Consider the following 20,815-nt stretch of genomic DNA (forward strand, 5'->3'; position numbering starts at 1 on the left):
ACTGATTCATCACAACGCCACAAATCAGTCTACCGTGCAGTCCCCCCCCCTCCTCCACCACCAGATGAGTGCCATTACCACCCCAACTACACCGCAGCTGCCATCGGCTCTATTGAGTTCCCACTACATTAGAACACACTGTCCCATTGGGTCTTTGACTTTAGCGGGGGTATGGCTATCTATCATAGGCTCGAGAAAGAGGAACAGAAAGGCAATATTTGAACATGGAGGAGCAGCAGCCCCCCCCCCCCACCCCCCTTCAGAAAGTGGCTCAGTATAGCAGATGTTCACCCGAGCACTAAAGAGGCCCCTGAAAAGGAGAACGCTCTATTATCTCAATCTCCAGCTATGCAGGCAGAGTGTACTCTCCCAGTCGTCACTGTCTCATTCCCCCCCTCTCATTCCTGACTCGCTCTCCCTGGTGGAGCTGCAATGGGACCAACTTTTGTACTATTTACCTTTTTACTGTTAGCAGCTGGATACAAGCCCCCTCTCTCTCTCTCCTAGATGTAAACGCTTCACTCTACTTTAACACTGTGCAGGCGTAGTCTCAGTGTGAAAGCTCCCTCTCCTTCTCTCACTCTCTTCATTTTTGTCTGCGTCAAACTCGGCCACCCTTGCCTCCTGCACTGCATTCACATGCATAACAGTTTGACCAACTACGCAGTTCCAAAACAACCAACACAGCACTCATCTGGGTTATTAAGCATTTTTGTCCAATTCTAGCTAATGACGTATAGTACCAGTCAAAAGTTTGGACACCTACTCACTCAAGGGTTTTTCTTTATTTTTACTATTTTCTACATTGTAGAATAATAGTGAGGACATCAAAACTACGGAAAAACACATATAGAATCATGTAGTAACCAAAAAAGTATTAAACAACTCAAAATATATTTTATATTTGAGATTCTTCAAAGTAGCCACCCTTTGCCTTGATGACAGCTTTGGACACTTGGCATTCTCTCAACCAGCTTCATGAGGTAGTTACCTGGAATGCATTTCAATTAACAGGTGTGCCTTGTTAAAAGTTAATTTGTGTAATTTCTTCCTTAATGCGTTTGAGGCAATCAGTTGTGTTGTGACAAGGTAGGGGTGGTATACAGAAGATAGTCCTATTTGGTAAAAGACCATGTCCATATTATGGCAATAACAGCTCAAATAAGCAAAGAGAAAAGACAGTCCATCATTACTTTAAGATATGGTCAGTCAATCCAGAACATTTCTTCAAGTGCAGCTGCAAAAACCATCAAGCGCTATGATGAACTGGCTCTCATGAGGGTTGCCACAGAAAAGGAAGACCCAGAGTTTCCTCTGCTGCAGAGGATAAGTTCATTAGAGTTACCAGCCTCAGAAATTGCAGTCCAAATAAATGCTTCAGAGTTCAAGTAACAGACACCTCAACATCAACTGTTCAGAGGAGACTGCGTGAATCAGGCCTTCATTTTATTTAACCTTTTTTTTTATCTAGGCAAGTATTCTTATTTTACAATAACAGCCTATCCCGGCCAAACCCTAACTACCCTGGGCCAATTGTGTGCCGCCCTATGGGACTCCCAACCGGTTGTGATACAGCACCAATGAAAATAAGAGACTTGCTTGGACCAAAAAACATGCGCAATGGACATTAGAACAGTGGAAATCTGTCCTTTGGTTTGATGAGTCCAAATTTTAGATTTTTGGTTCCCAACCGCTGTCTTTGTGAGACGCAGAGTCGGTGAACGGATGATCTCTGCATGTGAGGTTCCCACCGTGAAGCATGGAGGAGGTGGTATGATGGTGCTTTGCTGGTGACACTGTGTGATTTATTTAGAATTCAAGGCACACTTAACCAGCATGGCTACCATTGTTGGTTATTACTGCATTGTCGGAACTAGAATCACAAGCATTTCGCTACACTCGCATTAACATCTGCTAACCATGTGTATGTGACAAATAAAATTTGATTTGATTTACCACAGCATTCTGCAGCTATACGCCATCCCACCTGGTTTGAGCTTAGTGGGACTATCATTTGTTTTTCATCAGGACAATGACTCGACACCTCCTGGCTGTGTAAGGGCTATTTGACCAAGAAGGAGAGTGCTGGAGGGCTGCATCAGATGACCTGGCCTCCACAATCACCCGACCTCAACCCAATTGAGATCGTTTGGGATGAGTTGGACCGCTGAGTGAAGGAAAAGCAGCCAACAAGTGCTCAGTATATATGTGGGAAATCCTTCAAGACCGTTGGAAAAGCATTCCTCATGAAGCTGGTTGAGAAAATGCCAAGAGTGTGCAAAGGGTGGCTACATTGAAGAATCTGAAATATATTTTGATTTGTTCAACATTTTTTTGGTGACTACATGATTCCACGTGTGATATTTCATAGTTGATTTCTTCACTATTATTCTACAATATAGAAAATAGTAAAAATAAAGAAAACCCCTTGAATGAGTAGGTGTGTCTAAACGTTTGACTGGCACTGTATAAAAACTCTGGACTGCTGATGCTACATATTGGCCATTGAGAGGCTTTGAAGGCACCGGTCAGCGATATTGGCACTTCCTAATAAGAGCAGTCCTCCATAATAATTAATGGAATCCTACAGTATTTAAATACAAAATGTTTCAAGGACAGAATTACATGTATTGAAGTATTGTTTGTTGTAGTGTGGATAGTAACATTGGTAAATAAATAAATAAATAAACACTTAAGGAAAATGGCATTAAGGTGTCTAATATAAAACATTTTTCAAAAAGGAAACGTAGACAATGAATGCGTTTCAATAGCTTCCAAAATCGTACATTTTTTACACAATTGAGGAGTACCAAGATGGCTATGCGGTGGCTTCAACACCACCACCCCCCACCGTCCATCATCCAGGATTTATACACTTCAATGGTCTATACACTCTACAGAGACAGCATATACGGATCGTAGCGCAGTTTGCAAGGCTAGCTTGCTTGCAGTTTTTAGCCAGATAGCTAGCAAGCTGCTAGCGGAGTAACCTACAGCCTACTGGCAGGCACAAAACGAAGTAAAGCAAATCAAAACTAAAAACGTGATGCCGGAAGTAGGCTTTAGAAAAAGGGGGGGGGAAAGGCACGAGTTTGTGCCTAGAAGCGCACTGATAGAACAAAGGCTAAGAGAAAAGATGAGGTGACTTACGTCTGATAAACATTCATGTCAACATAAAATGCTACTGTTACAGCACGAGACTAGAGCAACATTTCGGTTACCTCCATTCCCTTCATGTTACAGTCGCATGAGAGGGAGAAAGTCTCCAAAGAATGACAAATATGTAGGCCTATGTTGGTAAGCTTCGGGAAATATAACGGCGTCAAAGATTTCCTTGAGCAAGACGGAGCACGTAGCCTACGTGCCTTGTTGAGGCTGATAAAAGCCAGAGTGAATCATAAGCGTTGAACTAAACCCTTCGGGCCTCTTTTACACTAGACTAGTGTGACGACACATACTATCTCCATGATACATATTTTGGCAGTGTACAGAGACAGATCTAAATCACATACCCGCCTCGAGTTGTACAATGTGAAGACAATGGCTGTCCAAAGCCACACGTCCCTGCAATAATTACCTTAATACCAGTGACGGCATTTTTGTTCTGTTAGCCAAATTGAAACTTAAGGCTTTTCAAAACGTGCACACGTTTGTGAATTGTTGCATTAATCAAGTGTGCAACACTATGTTCAATATGGTTTAAATGATAAGCTCCTGTATAGTTTGAAAACAAACAAAACCTTATTTTGTTTGTCTGTATAGGTGGGGCGACAGGTAGCCTAGTGGTTGGAGCGTGGGGCCATTAACCGAAAGGTTGCTAGATCGAATCCCCGAGCTCACAAGGTAAAAAGCTGTCATCATGCCACCGAACAAGGCGGTTAAACCCACTGTTCCTAGGTCGTCATTCTAAATAAGAATTTGTTCTTAACTGACTTGCCTAGTTAAATAAAAGGTTAAAAAAATATATATTTGCATACCATAAATACCATAATAGCTGCACACACACATCTGAAATAAAGTACATAAGACCATCCAGCAATCACACACGTTAAAATGTTGTCAATGGGATGTAACTGGAATGTGAGATTTCACAATTGAATTACGGTATAAATGGCATTAGGTAGGTAGGTTACAATCTTGTTATGGTATCAACGGGCGAACCAATTCAATCACAACAGTTGTCAGCACTCTTGTCTGCTGGTACCCACCACTACGCCAGTGGTGACAAAAGAAACTCAGAAATATGGCTGGTTCTGAACCAGAGAGACATTCTAGTCTGCCGTTTTGTCACGCAAGCTACAACTTCAGATGCTTAAAAAAACGGCCTCATCACCAGGATCAACCACTATTTAAAAATGTGTTACTAGGGTGGAGCCAACCAGCCAAAAAGAGTGAATGGAAGTTGTTAACTGAAAGTGACGCTTTCTTCATCTCAGTGGTTTTTAGGCTCAGAGTGGAGTTCCTCTTTGCTGGCTGGCTACATGCCCTCAGTTGAGAGGCCCAAGAAAGGAGCAGCAGCACGCTGGTGTTTTAAAAAGCCTTGGAGCTGGAATGAGCCGGAATGCTTCCCCAAGCCCAGTCCAGAGCCCCCCCCCTCCCCCCCGCTCTCACCACATCTGCTGCTCTGAAGTAAACCCCTGTGGCTCAGTGAGAGCACAGGCCTCTTTCCAAGCCTCCACTCTCCTCCCTCTTGCCCCCTTGCTCCCCCATCCGGGGCCGACTCCAGGAACATTATCAAAACATTAAAAAGAGGAGTAGGGTGAGAAGAAAAAAAAGCTGGAGAGAGAGAGAGCGGGGAGAGAGAGCAGATCTGCCAGATCCCCCAGTGCCAGGCAATAAATCAAACACTCTGAAGCAACAAGACTCTCTCCCTCCCGCCCAGAGCCCTCCTCAGAACCTCTCCCCCTTAGCCTCCCCAGGCCCCTCTCCTCTGCCCCCCAGCCAGCCTTCAGCTCTGATCACTCAGCTCACCAACAGCTTTCCCCAGCCTTCAGCCCCTTCCCTCCAGCCACTCTTCTCGCTCCCAGCATCAAGCTCTCTCTGCCTCTCCCCTCCTTTCCGTAACTGGGTCACAGAAACTTTCTTCTCTTAGTGCTACATTCACACTTGCTCTGGGCTCAGCGCTGCCACTCAACAGCTCAACCATTCAACACATGCCCCCTTCATTTGGCTCCTCGCTCACCCTGCTATCCCCAGCTAAAGAATTTCACAATCACACCACAAAGGACAAGGAATGGAAACCAGGCAACCAGAGCCTGTTTTATAGGTGAGCATAGAGGACTACCAAAGACAAAGAGCCCGCAAAGAACCCGCATAAAGGATACGGCGTCCTTAAGTGGCCATATAGAATTGTGTCGGTTTTGAGCGAAATGGCCTGGGTTGTTTGTTTTATAATAGCTCACTTGTTATTTTTTATGACGGTAGATAAATTATGTAATCATTGTAAAAAAGAACAAGACAATGGTGTGATATGTAATCTCGTTGACTCAAGGCTTTTCCACAACACAAAAATGACTCAAGTTATCTTTTGTGAATGGAATATCAAACCTCCCCCATACAAAAGGCCGGAGAGATTTTTCTTAAACAGGCAGCAACAAAAATCTCCCTAAAAATAAGCCCAATGCAAACAGACAAGCTTCCAGATCAGATCTGGGCCATATAATGCCCATGTAGATTAGTCAGCAGAATATAAACTATATACAGTGCCTTCGGAAAGTATTCAGACCACTTGACATTCCACATTTTGTTACGTTACAGCCTCATTCTAAAAATGTATTAAATACACCCCCCCCCCAATCGAAACACAATGCACCATAATGACAAAAGAAAAACAGGTTTTTAGAATTTTTGCTGACTTATAAAAAATTAAATACAGAAATATCACATTTACATACAGTATCAGTCAAAAGTTTGGACACCTACTCATTCAAGGATTGTTCTTTATTTTTTTACTATTTTCTACATTGTATTATTTGCATTATTTAAACCAAATTGAACATGTTTCATTATTTATTTGCGGCTAAATGTATTTTATTGATGTATTATATTAAGTTAAAATAAGTGTATCGGTTCCAACCGCCGTATCTTTGTGAGACGTAGAGTAGGTGAACGGATGATCTCTGCATGTGGTTCCCACCGAGAAGCATGGATAAGGAGGAGTGATGGTGTTGGGGTGCTTTGCTGGCGGCTGTCGATGATTGATTTAGACTTTAAGGCACACTTAAGCAGTATGGCTACCACAGCATTCTGCAGCGATACTTCATCCTATCTGGTTTGTGCTAGGTGGGACTATCAATTGTTTTTCAACAGGACAATGACCCGACACACCTCCAGGCTGTGTAAGTGCTATTTGGCCAAGAAGGAGAGTGATGGAGTGCTGCATCAGATGACCTGGCCTCCACCATGACCTTTCCTCTGGCTGGGCCAATCAAGGACATTCAGAGACTTCTCTCCTGCATTGTCTTGGCTGTATGCTCAGGGTTGTTGTCCTGTTGGAAGGTGAACCTTCCAACAGGTGTTAAGGTGAACCTTAACACCAGCCTGAGGTACTGAGCGCTCTGGAGCAGGTTTTCATCAAGGATCTCTGTACTTCGCTCCGTTCATCTTTGCCTCAATCCTGATTAGTCTCCCAGTCACTGAAGCATCCACAACATGATGAAAAACATCCACAACATGATGCTGCCACCACCATGCTTCACTGTAGGGATGGTGCCAGGTTTCCTCCAGATGTGACACTTGGCATTCAGGCAAAAGAGTTCGATATTGGTTTCATCAGACCAGAGAATCTTGTTTCTCATTGCCAAAAGGCATCTAAAGACTCTCAGACAAACTTCAAGCGGGCTGTCATGTGCCTTTAATTACTGAGGAGTGGCTTCAGTCTGGCCAATCTACCATAAAGGCCAGATTGGTGGAGTGCTGCTGAGATGGTTGTCCTACTGGAGATGGTTGTCCTACTTCTCCCATCTCCACAGAGGAACTCTAGAGCTTTGTTAGTGTGACCTTCGGGTTCTTGGTCACTTCCTGACCAACCCCAAATTTTATCCTACCCCAAATTTTGGACACCCCTTCAAAATTAGTTGATTTGGTTATTTCAGCCACACCCGTTGCTGGCAGGTCAATAAAATCCAGCACACAGCCATTCAATCTCCATAGACAAACATTGGCAGTAGAATGGCCTCACTGAAAAGCTCATTGACTTTCAACATGGCACCATCATAGGATGACAATTTTCCAACAATGCCCCGGTCAACTGTAAGTGGTGTTATTGTGAAGTGGAAACGTCTAGGAGCAACAGCAGCTCACCCGCGAAGTGGTAGGCCACAGAAGCTCACAGAACAGGACCACTGAGTGCTGAAGTGTGTAAAAATCATCTGAACTCATTTGCAACACTCACTACTGAGTTCCAAACTGCCTCTGGAAGCAACGTCGGCACAATAACTGTTTGTCGGGAGCTTCATGAAACAGGTTTCCATGGGCAAGCAGCCGCACACAAGCCTAAGATCACCATGCACAATGCCAAGCGTCGGCTGAGTGGTGTAAAGTTCGCCGCCATTGGAATCTGGAGCAGTGGAAACATGTTCTCAGGGGTGATGAATCACGCTTCACCATCTGGCTGTCCGACCGTCAAATCTGAGTTTGGCGGATGCCAGGAGAACGCTACCTGCCCCAATGCATAGTGCCAACGTTAAAGTTTGGTGGAGGAGGAATAATGGTCAGACTGTTTTTCCAGGTTCGGGCTCAGCCCCTTAGTTCCAGTGAAGGGAAATCTTAAAGCTACAGCATACAATGACATTCTAGACAATTCTGTGCTTCCAACTGTGGCAATAGTCATCCTGTTCCAGCATGACAATGCCCCCGTGCAAAAAGCAAGGTACATACAGAAATGGTTTGTCGAGATCGGTATGGAAGAACTTGACTGACCTGCGCAGAGTCCTGACCTCAACCCCATCAAACACCTTTGGGATGAATTGGAACGCAGACTGCGAGCCAGGCCTAATCTCCCAACATCAGTGACCAACCTCACTAATGCTCATGGCTGAATGTAAGCAAGTCCCTGCAGCAATGGTTCAAAATCTAGATGAAAGCATTCCCAGAAGAGAGGAAGCTGTTATAGCAGCAAAGGGAGGACCAACTCCATACTAATGCCTATGGTTTTGGAATTAGATGTTTAAAAAGGTGTCCACATATTTTTGGTAATGTAGTGTAGAATGACGGGTGCAAAAACATTACTTTGTGCCCAAAGGGAAATTTAATTTGATCTCTTTTCGATGCAGGCCAAGAGGAGTAACAAAGAGAAGTGCTCCAGAGGTCCAATTGGTGGGCTGGCACCAGGTGCTGCGCAGCAACACAACGCGCTGGGCGCTGGACCAGAGCCATGCACCATTGTCCTCCGGCCCTGGTTAGCATTCAGTGGGGCTACTGTGAGCACTGGCACTTGTTATCAAGGCTGACATTGTAGTCCCACCATGTAAACCGTCTTTCTCTGCTAGCGTTTGACTCTGGGCCAAAGTAACCACATGGACCAAACTGCATGGGCAAGTGCAAATGAGGTAACTGAAACAAAAAACTAAAAGCAAACAATGGCAACTGACTTGCTTGACCCTAGGCCTATTTCTTTTGAAATAAAGAAAGAGTCGAGACAATGGCTCACTTGCAAACATTGGCACATAGCCCGCTTACTACAATGATTGGTATAGCCTAGGAATCAACATTCCCAAACAATTTTTTTGTTGGAAACACAAACCACCTGGTTGAAAAAATATATATCAAACTCAACCGTTTATCCTTTCCAGTGATGAAAACGTGGATGTCTCATTGTATGGTGGGTTATGCAAAATGGGTAAATTTTTTGCACCTTTATCTCCTGAATGTTTTGACATTCTGGTCCAAATAGTAACTTTGACCACTTCTTCCATGGGCAAACATGTATGGAAAGTTGTTTAAATCAAAAGGAATACTATAAAAATGTGATAGAATTCAAAATGGATTTACCCGTAGGCTACTTTTCCATGTTCTTCAACATGAACTGACAAGCTGCTACTACTAGAAATCGTTTGCCTAAATCTTTTAACCTGACAACTACAACAAAAACAGTAGCTAAATGGAATGGATGTCCTGTTCTGATTAAAATCATTGAGGGAAATTAGAGTTCAATCAAGAGGCATTCAGCCATGGCATTGTAAACATTCGTTTGGTTAGCTAGATAGCTAACGTTAGCATAACTACCAATGAGCGGAGCTCATTAAAATAATATCCAGCGTGTAGAATAATACCCAAACATACAAAGGAGGATATTCAATTTTTCTACCTTTGTACCTATTGAGGATACATCACCATGAAGAGAACTACATTGATAATTATGGATTTCTGTATAGTACAAATCACAGACAACTGATGTTAATATAATTCTGTTACCTGGTGATAATCCACTTCACTTACTGTAGTTACATTTTTTTCTAACTCAAGATGTCATATCATAGCTTACACCCCATTCTTTCTGCAGACATCACACTTCATTTGGGGTGGATATTTAACCTCTAAAAGTCTAGGCCGTTGGGGTGGTTCTACTAAGCGAACAAGGAATTATATTAAGATGGTCATACCATGGATCACTTAGCTATTTGATTTAGAAATATAAGACCCCTTTAGGTATAACATATATATACAGTGCATTCAGAAAGTATTCGGACGCCTTGACTTTTACCACATTTTGTTACATTACAGCCTTATTCTAAAAATGAATAAATACACCCCCCACCCCCCCATCAATCTACACAATATCCCATAATGACAAAGTGAAATCCGTTTTTAAAAAATGTTTGCAAATGTACAAAAAATATAAAACAGAAACACTCCATTTACAGAAGTATTCAGACCCTTTGCTATGAGACTCAAAATTGAGTGAACATGCATCCTGTTTCCATTGATCATTCTTGATATGTTGCTACAACTTGATTGGAGTCCACCTGTGGTAAATTCAATTGATGGGACATGATTTAGAAAGGCACAAACCGGTCTATATAAAAGGTCCCACAGTTGACAGTGCATGTCAGAGAAAAAACCAAGCAACGATGTCGAAGGAATTGTCCATTGAGCTCCGAGACAGGATTGTGTCGAGGCACAGATCTGGGGAAAGGTAACAAAACATTTCTGCAGCATTGAAGGTCAGAGAACACAGTGTCCACCATCATTCTTAAATGGAAGAAGTTAGGTACCACCAAGACTCTTCCTAGAGCTGGCCGCCCGGCCAAAACGAGCAATCGGGTGAGAAGAGCTTTGGTCAGGGAGGTGACCAAAAACCGGAGGGTCACTCTAACAGAGCTCTAGAGTTCCACTGTGGAGATGGGAGAACTTGCCAGAAGGACAACCATCTCTTCAACACTCCACCAATCAGGCATTTATGGTAGTAGCCAGACGGAAGACACTCCTCAGTAAAAAAAGCACATGACAGCTCATTTGGGAGTTTAGCCAAAAGGCACCTAAAGGACTCTGACCATGAGAAACAGGATTATCTGGTCTGATGAAACCAAGATTGAACTCTTTGGCCTAAATGCCAAGTGTCACATCTGGAGGAAACCTGGCACCATTCCTACAGTGAAGCATGGTGGTGGCAGCATCATGCTGTGAGGATTTTTTTCAGTGCAGGGACTGGGAGACTAGTCAGGATCGAGGGAAAGATGAATGGAGCAAAGTACAGAGAGATTCTTGATGAAAACCTACTCCAGAGCGCTCAGGATCTCAGGCTGGGGCAAAGGTTCACCTTCCAACGACACTAAGCACACAGCCAAGATAATGCAGTAGTGGCTTTCAGACAAGTCTCTGAATGTCCGAGAGTGGCCCAGCCAGAGCCAGAACCCAATCAAACATCTCTGGAGAGACCTGAAAATAGCTGTGCAGCGACGCTCCCTATCCAACCTGACAGAGCTTGAGAGGATCTGCAGAGAAGAATGGGAGAAACTCCCACAAATACAGGTGTGCCAAGCTTGTAGCGTCATACCCAAGAAGACAAGGCTGTAACCGCTACCAAATGTGCTTCAACAAAGTACTGAGTAAAGGGTCTGAATACTTATGGAAAAGGTCTACACTTGTTGTATTCGGCACGTGACAAATACAATTTGATAAAATAAAAAAAATGATTATAACTTGTTGTTATAATGTCTAAAACCCTGTTTTTTCTTTGTCATTATGGGGTATTGTGTGTAAGGGGAAAAAATGAACAATTTAATCAGTTTTAGAATAAGGCTGTAACATAACAAAATGTGGAAAAAGTCAAGGGGTCTGAATACTTTCCTAATGCACTGTATACCACTGAGGGATGATTGAACACTCAATTTAGGGGTAGGGTTTTCGCAAAGTAGCCTAACATCTGGATTTGCTTTGTGGGTGAAAAGGTATCTTAGATTAAATCTAACAAAAGGGTTTGTAAGGGGTGATGTATCTAAAAACTCATTGGTCATGTTACGAAGAGATTAGTCTGTATGAAATACGAACCATTCCACCACCGCAGGGTTTACATGTCAGCTTGGCTGCAAACCAATGGTGGATTAGTCTTTGGAATGTCATTGTGTTTTCAGCAACTGGCTGTTAATGCAGGAGAAAAGCTTGGCTTAACTGCGTGGGGCCCTACTCAATCAAAACCTGTGGGTGTGGGGGGCATGTAAAAAAATATATATATTTTCTTTTAAATCCCCATGTGGTTTGAAATTGTTTAATCGCTTCTGTTTTTTTTTTACACTGAACATTGTTTGTACAGTACTAAACAAAACAATCACAACTGCATCCCAATACCAGGTCCCAGAAACATGGTATTGGGGTTTGGTTGAAGAAGGCAGACTGTTAATAACTCACCTTGTTCATCACCAGAGTCAGCCTTGGAAGAGCCCGGGGCCACGGGTAAGGGTCTGGGGGGTCTCGGCTTGGGAGTGGGAGGAGAGATCCTCTTCTTCCCAATGAACTCCACATATGTCCCAGGGAAGTCCCCCTTTTCCTGAGTGGTTTCATTGAAGCCAGGCAGCCAGCCAATGTCCTCGGGCCTTTCCTCCAGGCCATCGCTGTACCCGAGGGCACCCAGGGCCCCTTTGGTCACTGTTAAGATGTCCCCCACATGGAGGTTAATGTCCTCCTCTCTCTCCTTCTTGTAGTCGTAAAGTGCCCTGTACTGATATCCTTCCGCAGCCATCGTGATTACTTTTTTTCACGGGGCTGTTATTTCTTTAGAAAATAAACACTGTGTGAATAACTTGTTCGGGCAGGTCCCCCCAATCGGTTACTCCTCGTTTTTCTGAGAATGTTTTAACTGAGCAAACACACTTCGGACAAAAAAGAAAAACACAACACGTATTGAACGTTCTAGTCCTCAATAGTTCTCTGATTGATTATGTTTTTTTAACTTGTCTTTAGGTCATTCTCAAAAGCACCCCTATGGTGCCTCCGGCAGTGTGTTTCCATCAGTATATGGCCTGCAGCAGTAGCCTTGAGAATGTACCCCTGACCTGCAATACAGAGCAGAAGAAGCCATTTGCAACATGTTGCGTAAGACAATACTTTATTATCAAGTACAGCTTAGTGGTGGTGGCTACATTTACAAGAAAAGAACCAGCAACAATACCCAATACTGTCATATGGTGGTTTCCTCACTAGTGACAATATGATTTGTTCTGCTGAATAAACCCAATATTCAAACAAACAGTGGTTGAATGAGCACCAAAATATAAGTTATAAACTAACTAATTAAAAAGTGTACGTTTACATAATGTCTGAGATGGAACGCAAACAGACAAAGTAGTTAGATAAAAAATCATTTTGTTCATGCTTTTCATCCATGATGAATGCCAATAAAACACGATCGCGTATGCACCAGTCACGTAGCTACAATGTAACGCTACAACAAGCAATACAAATGCAGCTTTGGTAAACTAGCTAGCTAGTTAACGTTATATTGTTGCACTCTATAGCAGCACAGTACTAGCTAGTTACTGTAACTACCTAACGCCAACTAGTGCTAGCTTCACCACAGACAATGGGCTTTAGGCTCAAATGACGCCTGACATGTTGACAGCTAATTGGTAAATTAACATTAAGTAATCTGAAGTATTCACGTTATGTCTAACATTGTAAGGCGTGATGATGAGTAACGACGTTTGCATGAATAACGTAACATTTCATTATTAACGTTACTAACGTTAGTTAGCTGTGTTGCATGGTTGACGACGAGCAATCGAAATGTCTAACGTTAGCTAGCAAGTTCAGTTATCTAACTTTAACAATATAACGTTATACGCTAAGCCAAAATTAAATACACATAATTCGTTGCAAGTAAAGCGATACGAGATAGTATTCAATGATGACGGTAGCACAGTATTTAGCCTGTATGCATTGCTAACGTGCTAGCCTACATCATGGCTAGCTAGCTAAACATACTAAGCACACAGCTTGAAACGAGAACGACTCACATGCATGAAGAGTGCCCAGATGAATCCTCCTTCCTTCCCGTGTGCCCACACAATTCCACTCCTATCCCTAAAATATACCTCGTTACGTTAGCCAGACAAAGCCAAAAGTCTCTGGAAGTACCGATAAAGTTGTCGATCAATCGACCAAATTAGTCCAGGACTTAAAAGGTGGGTTTTAATCTTCTTTGCTATAGCTCCGATTTGTACTCTGTCGATATACGAGAGCAAGTTTACGTACAAATTTCAGCGAGGTTCCGTGCTATTCCGAGAGGCATGTCAGTGGCGTGACCATAGTGGTGAGTAGGAGGAGTCTTCTTCTTCTTCGGTGGGGTTTAACGGCGGTTGGCATCCAATGCCCATTACCGCCCCCAACTGGACTACAGTATAAATCCATTATACTTTGTGATACAAAATGGGGAAAGGGGAAAAGGAAAAAAACACCCTTCCAACCCGTCACTCATTAAAACCAGTGGTGTGTATTCATAGATGCCAAGGAAATCCAGACTTCCCCCAAAAATGGACAAAAAATAAATACAAAATACATATAAAATAATATCTTAATAATAAAATATTTAGTCTCTGTGTTTTCCTTCAATTTGCAAGAGGCTGAATGTATCTCACTGGAGAAACATCAGTGAGTGAAACAGCCCCCCCCAAAAAAAAACAGTGTCAAGGGAAGCCAGTTTGGATTTGGCTTCACACCAATCACATAACATCAAGCCAAACGTCATTGACAGAAAAAAATCGTGAATTGTTGCATCTCGTTTTGTTGTTGTCCTCCGGAGATTAGCTAGCTAGCTAAAATTGTCCCTTTCCAAAATTTGCCATGGAAGGAGATAGAGATTTAGACTTGTGGTTTTACTTAATTTTCCTTGCTGGACAATGATTATAACAGCGGTTCTGATAAAACCATAAATTCATACATTGTGCATCTGGCCTGAGAGGATGGAGTTTCAATATGTAGCTAGATGTAGTAGGCTAATAACTAGCTGGCCTGGCGCATCGTTTCCCATGAAAGGAAGTTAGGCTATCGAGCAAGCATTTTAGCCAGGTAGACTAGGACAACAAAATCTAAAAGCGTGAACCATTTCGTCAACATGATAGATAGGAGGGCGGCATTAGCATTTCTCTGCAAGTAGGATGAGTCAACATGTTTTTTCTACTTACACACACACACACACACACACACACACACACACACACACACACACACACACACACACACACACACACACACACACACACACACACACACACACACACACACACACACACACACACACACACACACACACACACACACACACACACACACACACACACACACACACACACACACACACACACACACACACAGAAATCAGTACTATGAACAGCCACATGATATTTAGCTTATGTTGATTGGACTAAATTGTTTTTGGAATCTTTTAGTCTAATACATTGACAACTAAGCATAGGGGATTTGATGATGTTGAAATGTTGAAGTTGAAATGGTGCTGGACTAGTGGAGCTAGCTCCTGTTTTTTTTGCGATTTGGGGTAACTCTCCGGTGTTCTAAATCAATAGTTGTTTAGTAGTCCGAAAATGTTGAAAACATTAACTTGATTGACCATGCTTTAGGTCATTTAACTGTTTGCTACGTGCAATATGCTTTGTGGACTCCACTGGACAGATGTTGCTTTCCGGTTTTGTGATGAAACAAAGGTGTGTTTGAATTTATTTTGCCACTGTGTCTTCTTATTATCTCGGCCTTAGGCCTATACTGTATATCACGGTGGCAAGGCATATGAACTAACAGGTTATAGAGCAAACAAAGCAACACATATTGTAGGTTCTAATATGGCTTTAATTTTCTGGCTTGGCTTCGTCAGTGATTTTACCCACGCACCACTACTGCTAAAAACCCACTACCCCATTCCATTACTTTGACCCTATCTGCTCCTGCACCGTCCTGGAAGAACGGGATACCACCACTCAACACACCCTGTAACTCTTTCAAAGCCAAATTTCATACACCCAAGTACTTCTCTGCAGCATCCACCACAACATCTATTTTCTGTGATTCATGTTCCATTTCTGCGTTACAGTTGATAACCATTGCTATGAACACTAAGAAGCCAACCTTACTGAAACATACTGTATCACTCGTTGGCCTATCCCTTACTGCTGGCACAGATCTACTTCCCACAGGGATCCTCTTAGGACCCCTCACCCTTGACCAATCCTCCTCTACTTTCTTCACTGCCTCAGCATATGACGCCTTTTGCACTACTCTGACTCTGGCATCCTCAACCTGCCTCACTCACACCGGACACTTCCAATCCCCAACAACATGGGTACCCCTACATTTGACACGCACAACTTTTTCCACCGAAACTACACAATCCTCTGTCCCAAGCCCTTCTACACACTTCCCACATCTTGGAAACTCCCTCCTACACATTGCTGCCACATGACCATAAACGTGGCAACTGAAACACCTCAGTGGATTACGGCACAAAAGCTCAAAAAGGATAACTGATATATCCTAACATGACTTTGTCGGGAAAAGACTCAGGACAGACTGTGAGGAGGAGTCTACCTTGTCTGGAAGCGACTTCACACCATTTATTTTCTGTACTCGGGGTTCACTTAAACATCGTTTTAAGATTTGTTTTACTATTGACAGTTACAGCTGATTTCGGGATTATATATTGATTTGCTCTCTTTAAATATAAGTATTCTAATTTATTCGTTTCAGTCTCTGAATTGTTTTATCAAACTTTTCGCTTCCAGCTCCTGATATCAGGGCATTAAAAACGACAATCTGTCACCTGAGTTAGCCTAGTGCGCATAAGGCCCAAGCTCGATACTTTTGAGGAGATGGGAAACTACAGTGGAATCGTATTAATGGCCATTGTGTACGAAGCCCATGCGTTGTCATTGGGCCACGCTGCGCATTCTGGATGATTCTGTGACAAGGAGAGCTCTTCTTCAAGTAGAGAATGGTAGTGAATTTTGTGAACAAGAAGAACAACATTACAAATCTTTTCCCGAGATTCTAATAAAATAGGCAAGTTTCTCAACTAATGTAGAGTTCAAAACAACTGGGAACTCGGAAATTTCCGACTTCAGATGTCTGTGCTTTCAAGACAACTGGGAACTTGAAAAAAACTATTTCCAACTCGGAAAATCGTTTTGAATGGTCATCCACCTCAGAATTCCTCTTTCTAGAGCTCTGACTTTCCAACATGAAGATCACTGACGTCATGATTTGACCTAGTTTTATCCTGAGTTCCCAGTTGTCTTGAACGTACCATAATACCCTGACTTTGAGAAAGGAATATGTGACGATTAGCTTAACAACCACGTGACGTATCATAACAACGTGAATGCGACAGTCTGCTGGGTGGGGCGTTAAAATTTCCTTCATTCATTGCCCAATAGGATTCCTATCTCCTCCTTTCTCTAGTGTCTCTGGCTGAACTATGCTAGTTTTCGTCCTCCTTGCCAAACTTCATAAATATTGTAACCTTAACTTGAAAACTCCTTAGCTAGTTCCTCTAGGTCACCAGGCTGCTCTTTATGTCGCACACCTGTCACCATCGTTATGCGCATTAGCTCATAATGACACTCACCTGGACTCCATCACTTCCTTGATTACCTGCCCTGTATATGTCACTCCCCTTTGTTTTTTCCCCAGTCGTCATTGTTTCTGTTCCTGTTTCATGTCAGTGCGCTGTTTGTTACGTGTTTCATTTATTAATTAAATTTACTCACTCCCTGAACTTGCTTCCCGACTCTCAGAGTGCAGCGTTACAACATTGGGGTGGCAGCCTAGTGTTTAGAGCGTTGGGCCAGTAACCGAAAGGTTGCTGGATCGAATCCCTGAGCTGACAAGGTAAAAATCAGTTTACCCACTGTTCCCCGGTAGGCTGTCATTGTAAATAAGAATCTGTCCTTAACTGGCTTGCCTAGTTAAATATATATTTTTTTATTAAATGCAATGAATGGCTAAATTACTTCTGGACAAAAATGGTCCATGGAGGTCCTCCTCACCACCCAATAATGATTCTAATGCCGCGTTCAAAACAACTGGGAACTAGTAAATCTAACATGCTGACCAGACCGGACACGTCGCGTGCGCGAGCGTTGCAAAATTAATTTAGAAATCCATGTTATTCAATTATTGCACCCACACTACTCGCGCGCCAACGAGCGTCTGTGACGCCAAGGGCTAAAATAGAACTCATGCCTATTTCTGACACAGATCGCTCTGAAAGTCCTGCCTCTCCCATCTCCTCATTAGTTTATAGAAGCAGGTACCCACGTGCCTTCTCCTCATTGGTTATACCCACTGGGTGATTGAAAGATGAACTGTTTTGCCGGTAGTCGTGGTAATACAATGAAAGTTTAGATGCGATCACCATATAAGTTAAACGATAAAAATGCCTGGAAGGAGGAGAGATGACTAGAAACGATCCGGTTGGCCGTTTTATGTGTGTCACACCCTGGCCTTAGTTATCTTTGTGTTCATTATTATTTTAGTCAGGTCAGGGTGTGACATCATGAAGTATGTGTTTTTGTATTGTCTAGGGGGTTGTATGGTTTAGAGGGTTAAGGAGTATAGATGGTTTAGTGTTGTGTGTAGTTGTCTAGGAAAGTCTATGGTTGCCTGAATGGGTTCCCAATTAGAGACAGCTGGTTACTGTTGTCTCTGATTGGGAGCCATATTTAAGACAGCCATAGGCTTTAGCTGTTGTGGGTCATTGTATATGTCTAGTCTATGMCGAARGTAAGTAGTTTGTGTGTYCACTTGCGTTTGTAGTTTCACGGTCGTTTGTTGTTTTGTTAGTTTGAATAAGTGTTTCGTGTTCTGTCTTCAATATAATAAAAAGAAGATGTATTCATATCATGCTGCGCCTTGGTCCTCTCACTCATATCAAGACGATCGTGACAATGTGTGGATTAATTGTCGGAGTAGAGGTCCTTGTGCATTTCAGGTAAAATAACAACTCAATGTTTATATCCCAGGACAAATTAGCTAGCAACAGCAAGCTAGCTAAATAGGACAAATTAATGTTTGCTAGCAAGTGCTAGATTGCCATACATGTTTAATGCTTTTCGACCTGTCCCCAAATTAATGTAATTGGTTCAGAGTTTGTTTTGATATTTTAACCTGCATGTCGGGATCGTGTAATAACCCTGGGTTTATAAGCGCGGAAATCGACTCTGCCGCACGAGCATGCTTTTACGGCACAGTCGATAGCGCACCGGACCTCGGGCTAGAAGGTCGAGGGTTCGAGACCTGCTCCCTGCTGTTTCATTACATTGGTGTCAGAAGTGATCAGACCTTGCATCCACGACAGTGCGTGTGCTTGGCCGGTGAGCGCGTTCCTGTAAGACGTAGAGTCGCAAGCTAGCACGAGGACGCGCTCTTTGAAAGGAGGTAGTAGTGTAACGACCCTGGGTTTATAAGCTCGGAAATCGACTCTGCCGCACGAGCATGCTTTTGCGGCACAGTCGATAGCGCGCCGGACTTCGGGCTAGAAGGTCGAGGGTTCGAGACCTGCTCCCTGCTGTTTCATTACAGTATGCATGATAGCGCACGATTGCGCACGCGCGCAGCCGGTTTGGGTTCCGTGTTAGACTTCAGTGCGTTTTTAGACACCTGGGAACTTAGGGAAAAAACAATTAACACTTTTTTGGGGGGGAACGGTCATTCAACTCGGAATTCCATGTTGAGAACTTGGGTATCTTTCTAGAGCTGCAACTTTCCCGACCTGAAGGTAACTGACGTCATGATTTGACCTAGTTTTTATTCTAAGTTCCCAGTTGTCTTGAAAGCACCATCATTCCTAACTATATTGGTGTGACACTGGCACGTCAATCAAAATACGGCATCATCAAACCAGAGACTTCCTGCCCCCCCTGGGTAACATACAAAGAGCTTGGACTGTGAGTGGTTATTGAGATTGTTCCTTTGCACTCAAGGATAACCGCCATAAGAGATGTACATAACTTCATGTGAACAGGTTAACGTTTCTTACTATCCAGTGTCATATTGTCTGTCCATGACACTATATACCCAAATAACGAATGAGAATACCTGGTAATGTTTATTTTCAGGTTATTTGGCTTTCTGCGTTTTAATAAGCTTACAGTGATAATAATTTGTTTTCAAATAAGCTGCCTAGAGGCTACTTAATTGGTCCCAGCTGCAGAAGAGAACTAGCTACATTATGGTATGAAAACCACTCCCATTGTAGCTGATGCATAGGAGTGCCAAAGAGGTCCATGGAAACTTTGTTTCAAAACTCTGTGCAGTGCTGTGAAGCACATTAGGGCTACATGATTAGCCTATTTACCATATACTGTACATATTTGTTTTTATTTATTTTTCTAAATCCTATTGAGATTAAATATATTTTACAAGGTTGTCCCAAGAAGGCAGCAACTTCGGGAAGTGAAGTGACATCTAGTTTTCAAGAGGATTTTTTTCTGAGGGGGATCTCCTATACCTTTACACTGAAATAAATACATGTGTTAAGCTCAATTCAAAAGGTCACTTTCCTCCTAGTACACATTTAATTGCTCAGAATTTCATTAAACCTAAGTGGTCTCATCCTAAATTATAAGCATACATTCATGTTTTATTTTTCCAAGAAATAGGAGAGGCTTCTGGAGAACTAGAGAAAAATCATGAATTGAATTTATTGTAAAAAAAAACAAAAAAACATTATAGAAGCATCTTGGTTTACAACATACCAACAGAGGGGACTTTCCAGAGCCCTTTTCTTGCTGCTTTCTCCGAACGATAAAGAGCTTTTGAGGGAATGTTCTTGAAAATGTAGGTTTTAATGCACTTTAATTGTGTCAGACTTTATTCATCAGAATGATTCGATTTCATGGAAATCTAAGGGACCACAAATTCAATCAAAAGTGCTGGGCTGCTGCCTGCACGATTCATAACGGAGCCTTTCATAAACAGGAACACACTTAATTATATTCATCCACATCTGTAGCATTTGAATAGGCTATATTGTGAATACATAGTGTCTCCTCTATTCATTGATGCACTTCATAACATTGATATAGCAGCCTAACAAAGGTTCATCACAGATTGTGCATCATAAATTGAGAATTCCTGTGTCATAGCCTAATAAAATACAACTTGAAAAAGTGAGTCTCTCCTTCAGATACAGTGTTCATCAAATTAGCAAACAAGGAAAACTCCAAGGTGCTAGCTACCTATATGTATTTAATGGTACATTAATTGAAAAGCAGCAGAGCCCCTACTTCAATTCCATTCTTCCCAATCAGTCAGTTTCCAATATGAAGTTCACAGAAATCTTTCAGAGTACACAATCCCAGGCGTATGACTG

The 20,815-nt window shown here is 42.5% G+C and overlaps 1 pseudogene; it reads right to left on the reverse strand.

The window, feature by feature from the left end:
* Positions 1 to 13,716, reverse strand: part of LOC111963934 (phosphatidylinositol 3-kinase regulatory subunit alpha-like) — a 33,989-nt pseudogene extending 20,273 nt beyond the window's left edge.
* Between the last annotated feature and the right edge of the window lie 7,099 nt (positions 13,717 to 20,815).

This window comes from Salvelinus sp. IW2-2015, linkage group LG5 (genome assembly GCF_002910315.2).
Source record: "Salvelinus sp. IW2-2015 linkage group LG5, ASM291031v2, whole genome shotgun sequence".
NCBI lineage: Eukaryota > Metazoa > Chordata > Actinopteri > Salmoniformes > Salmonidae > Salvelinus > Salvelinus sp. IW2-2015.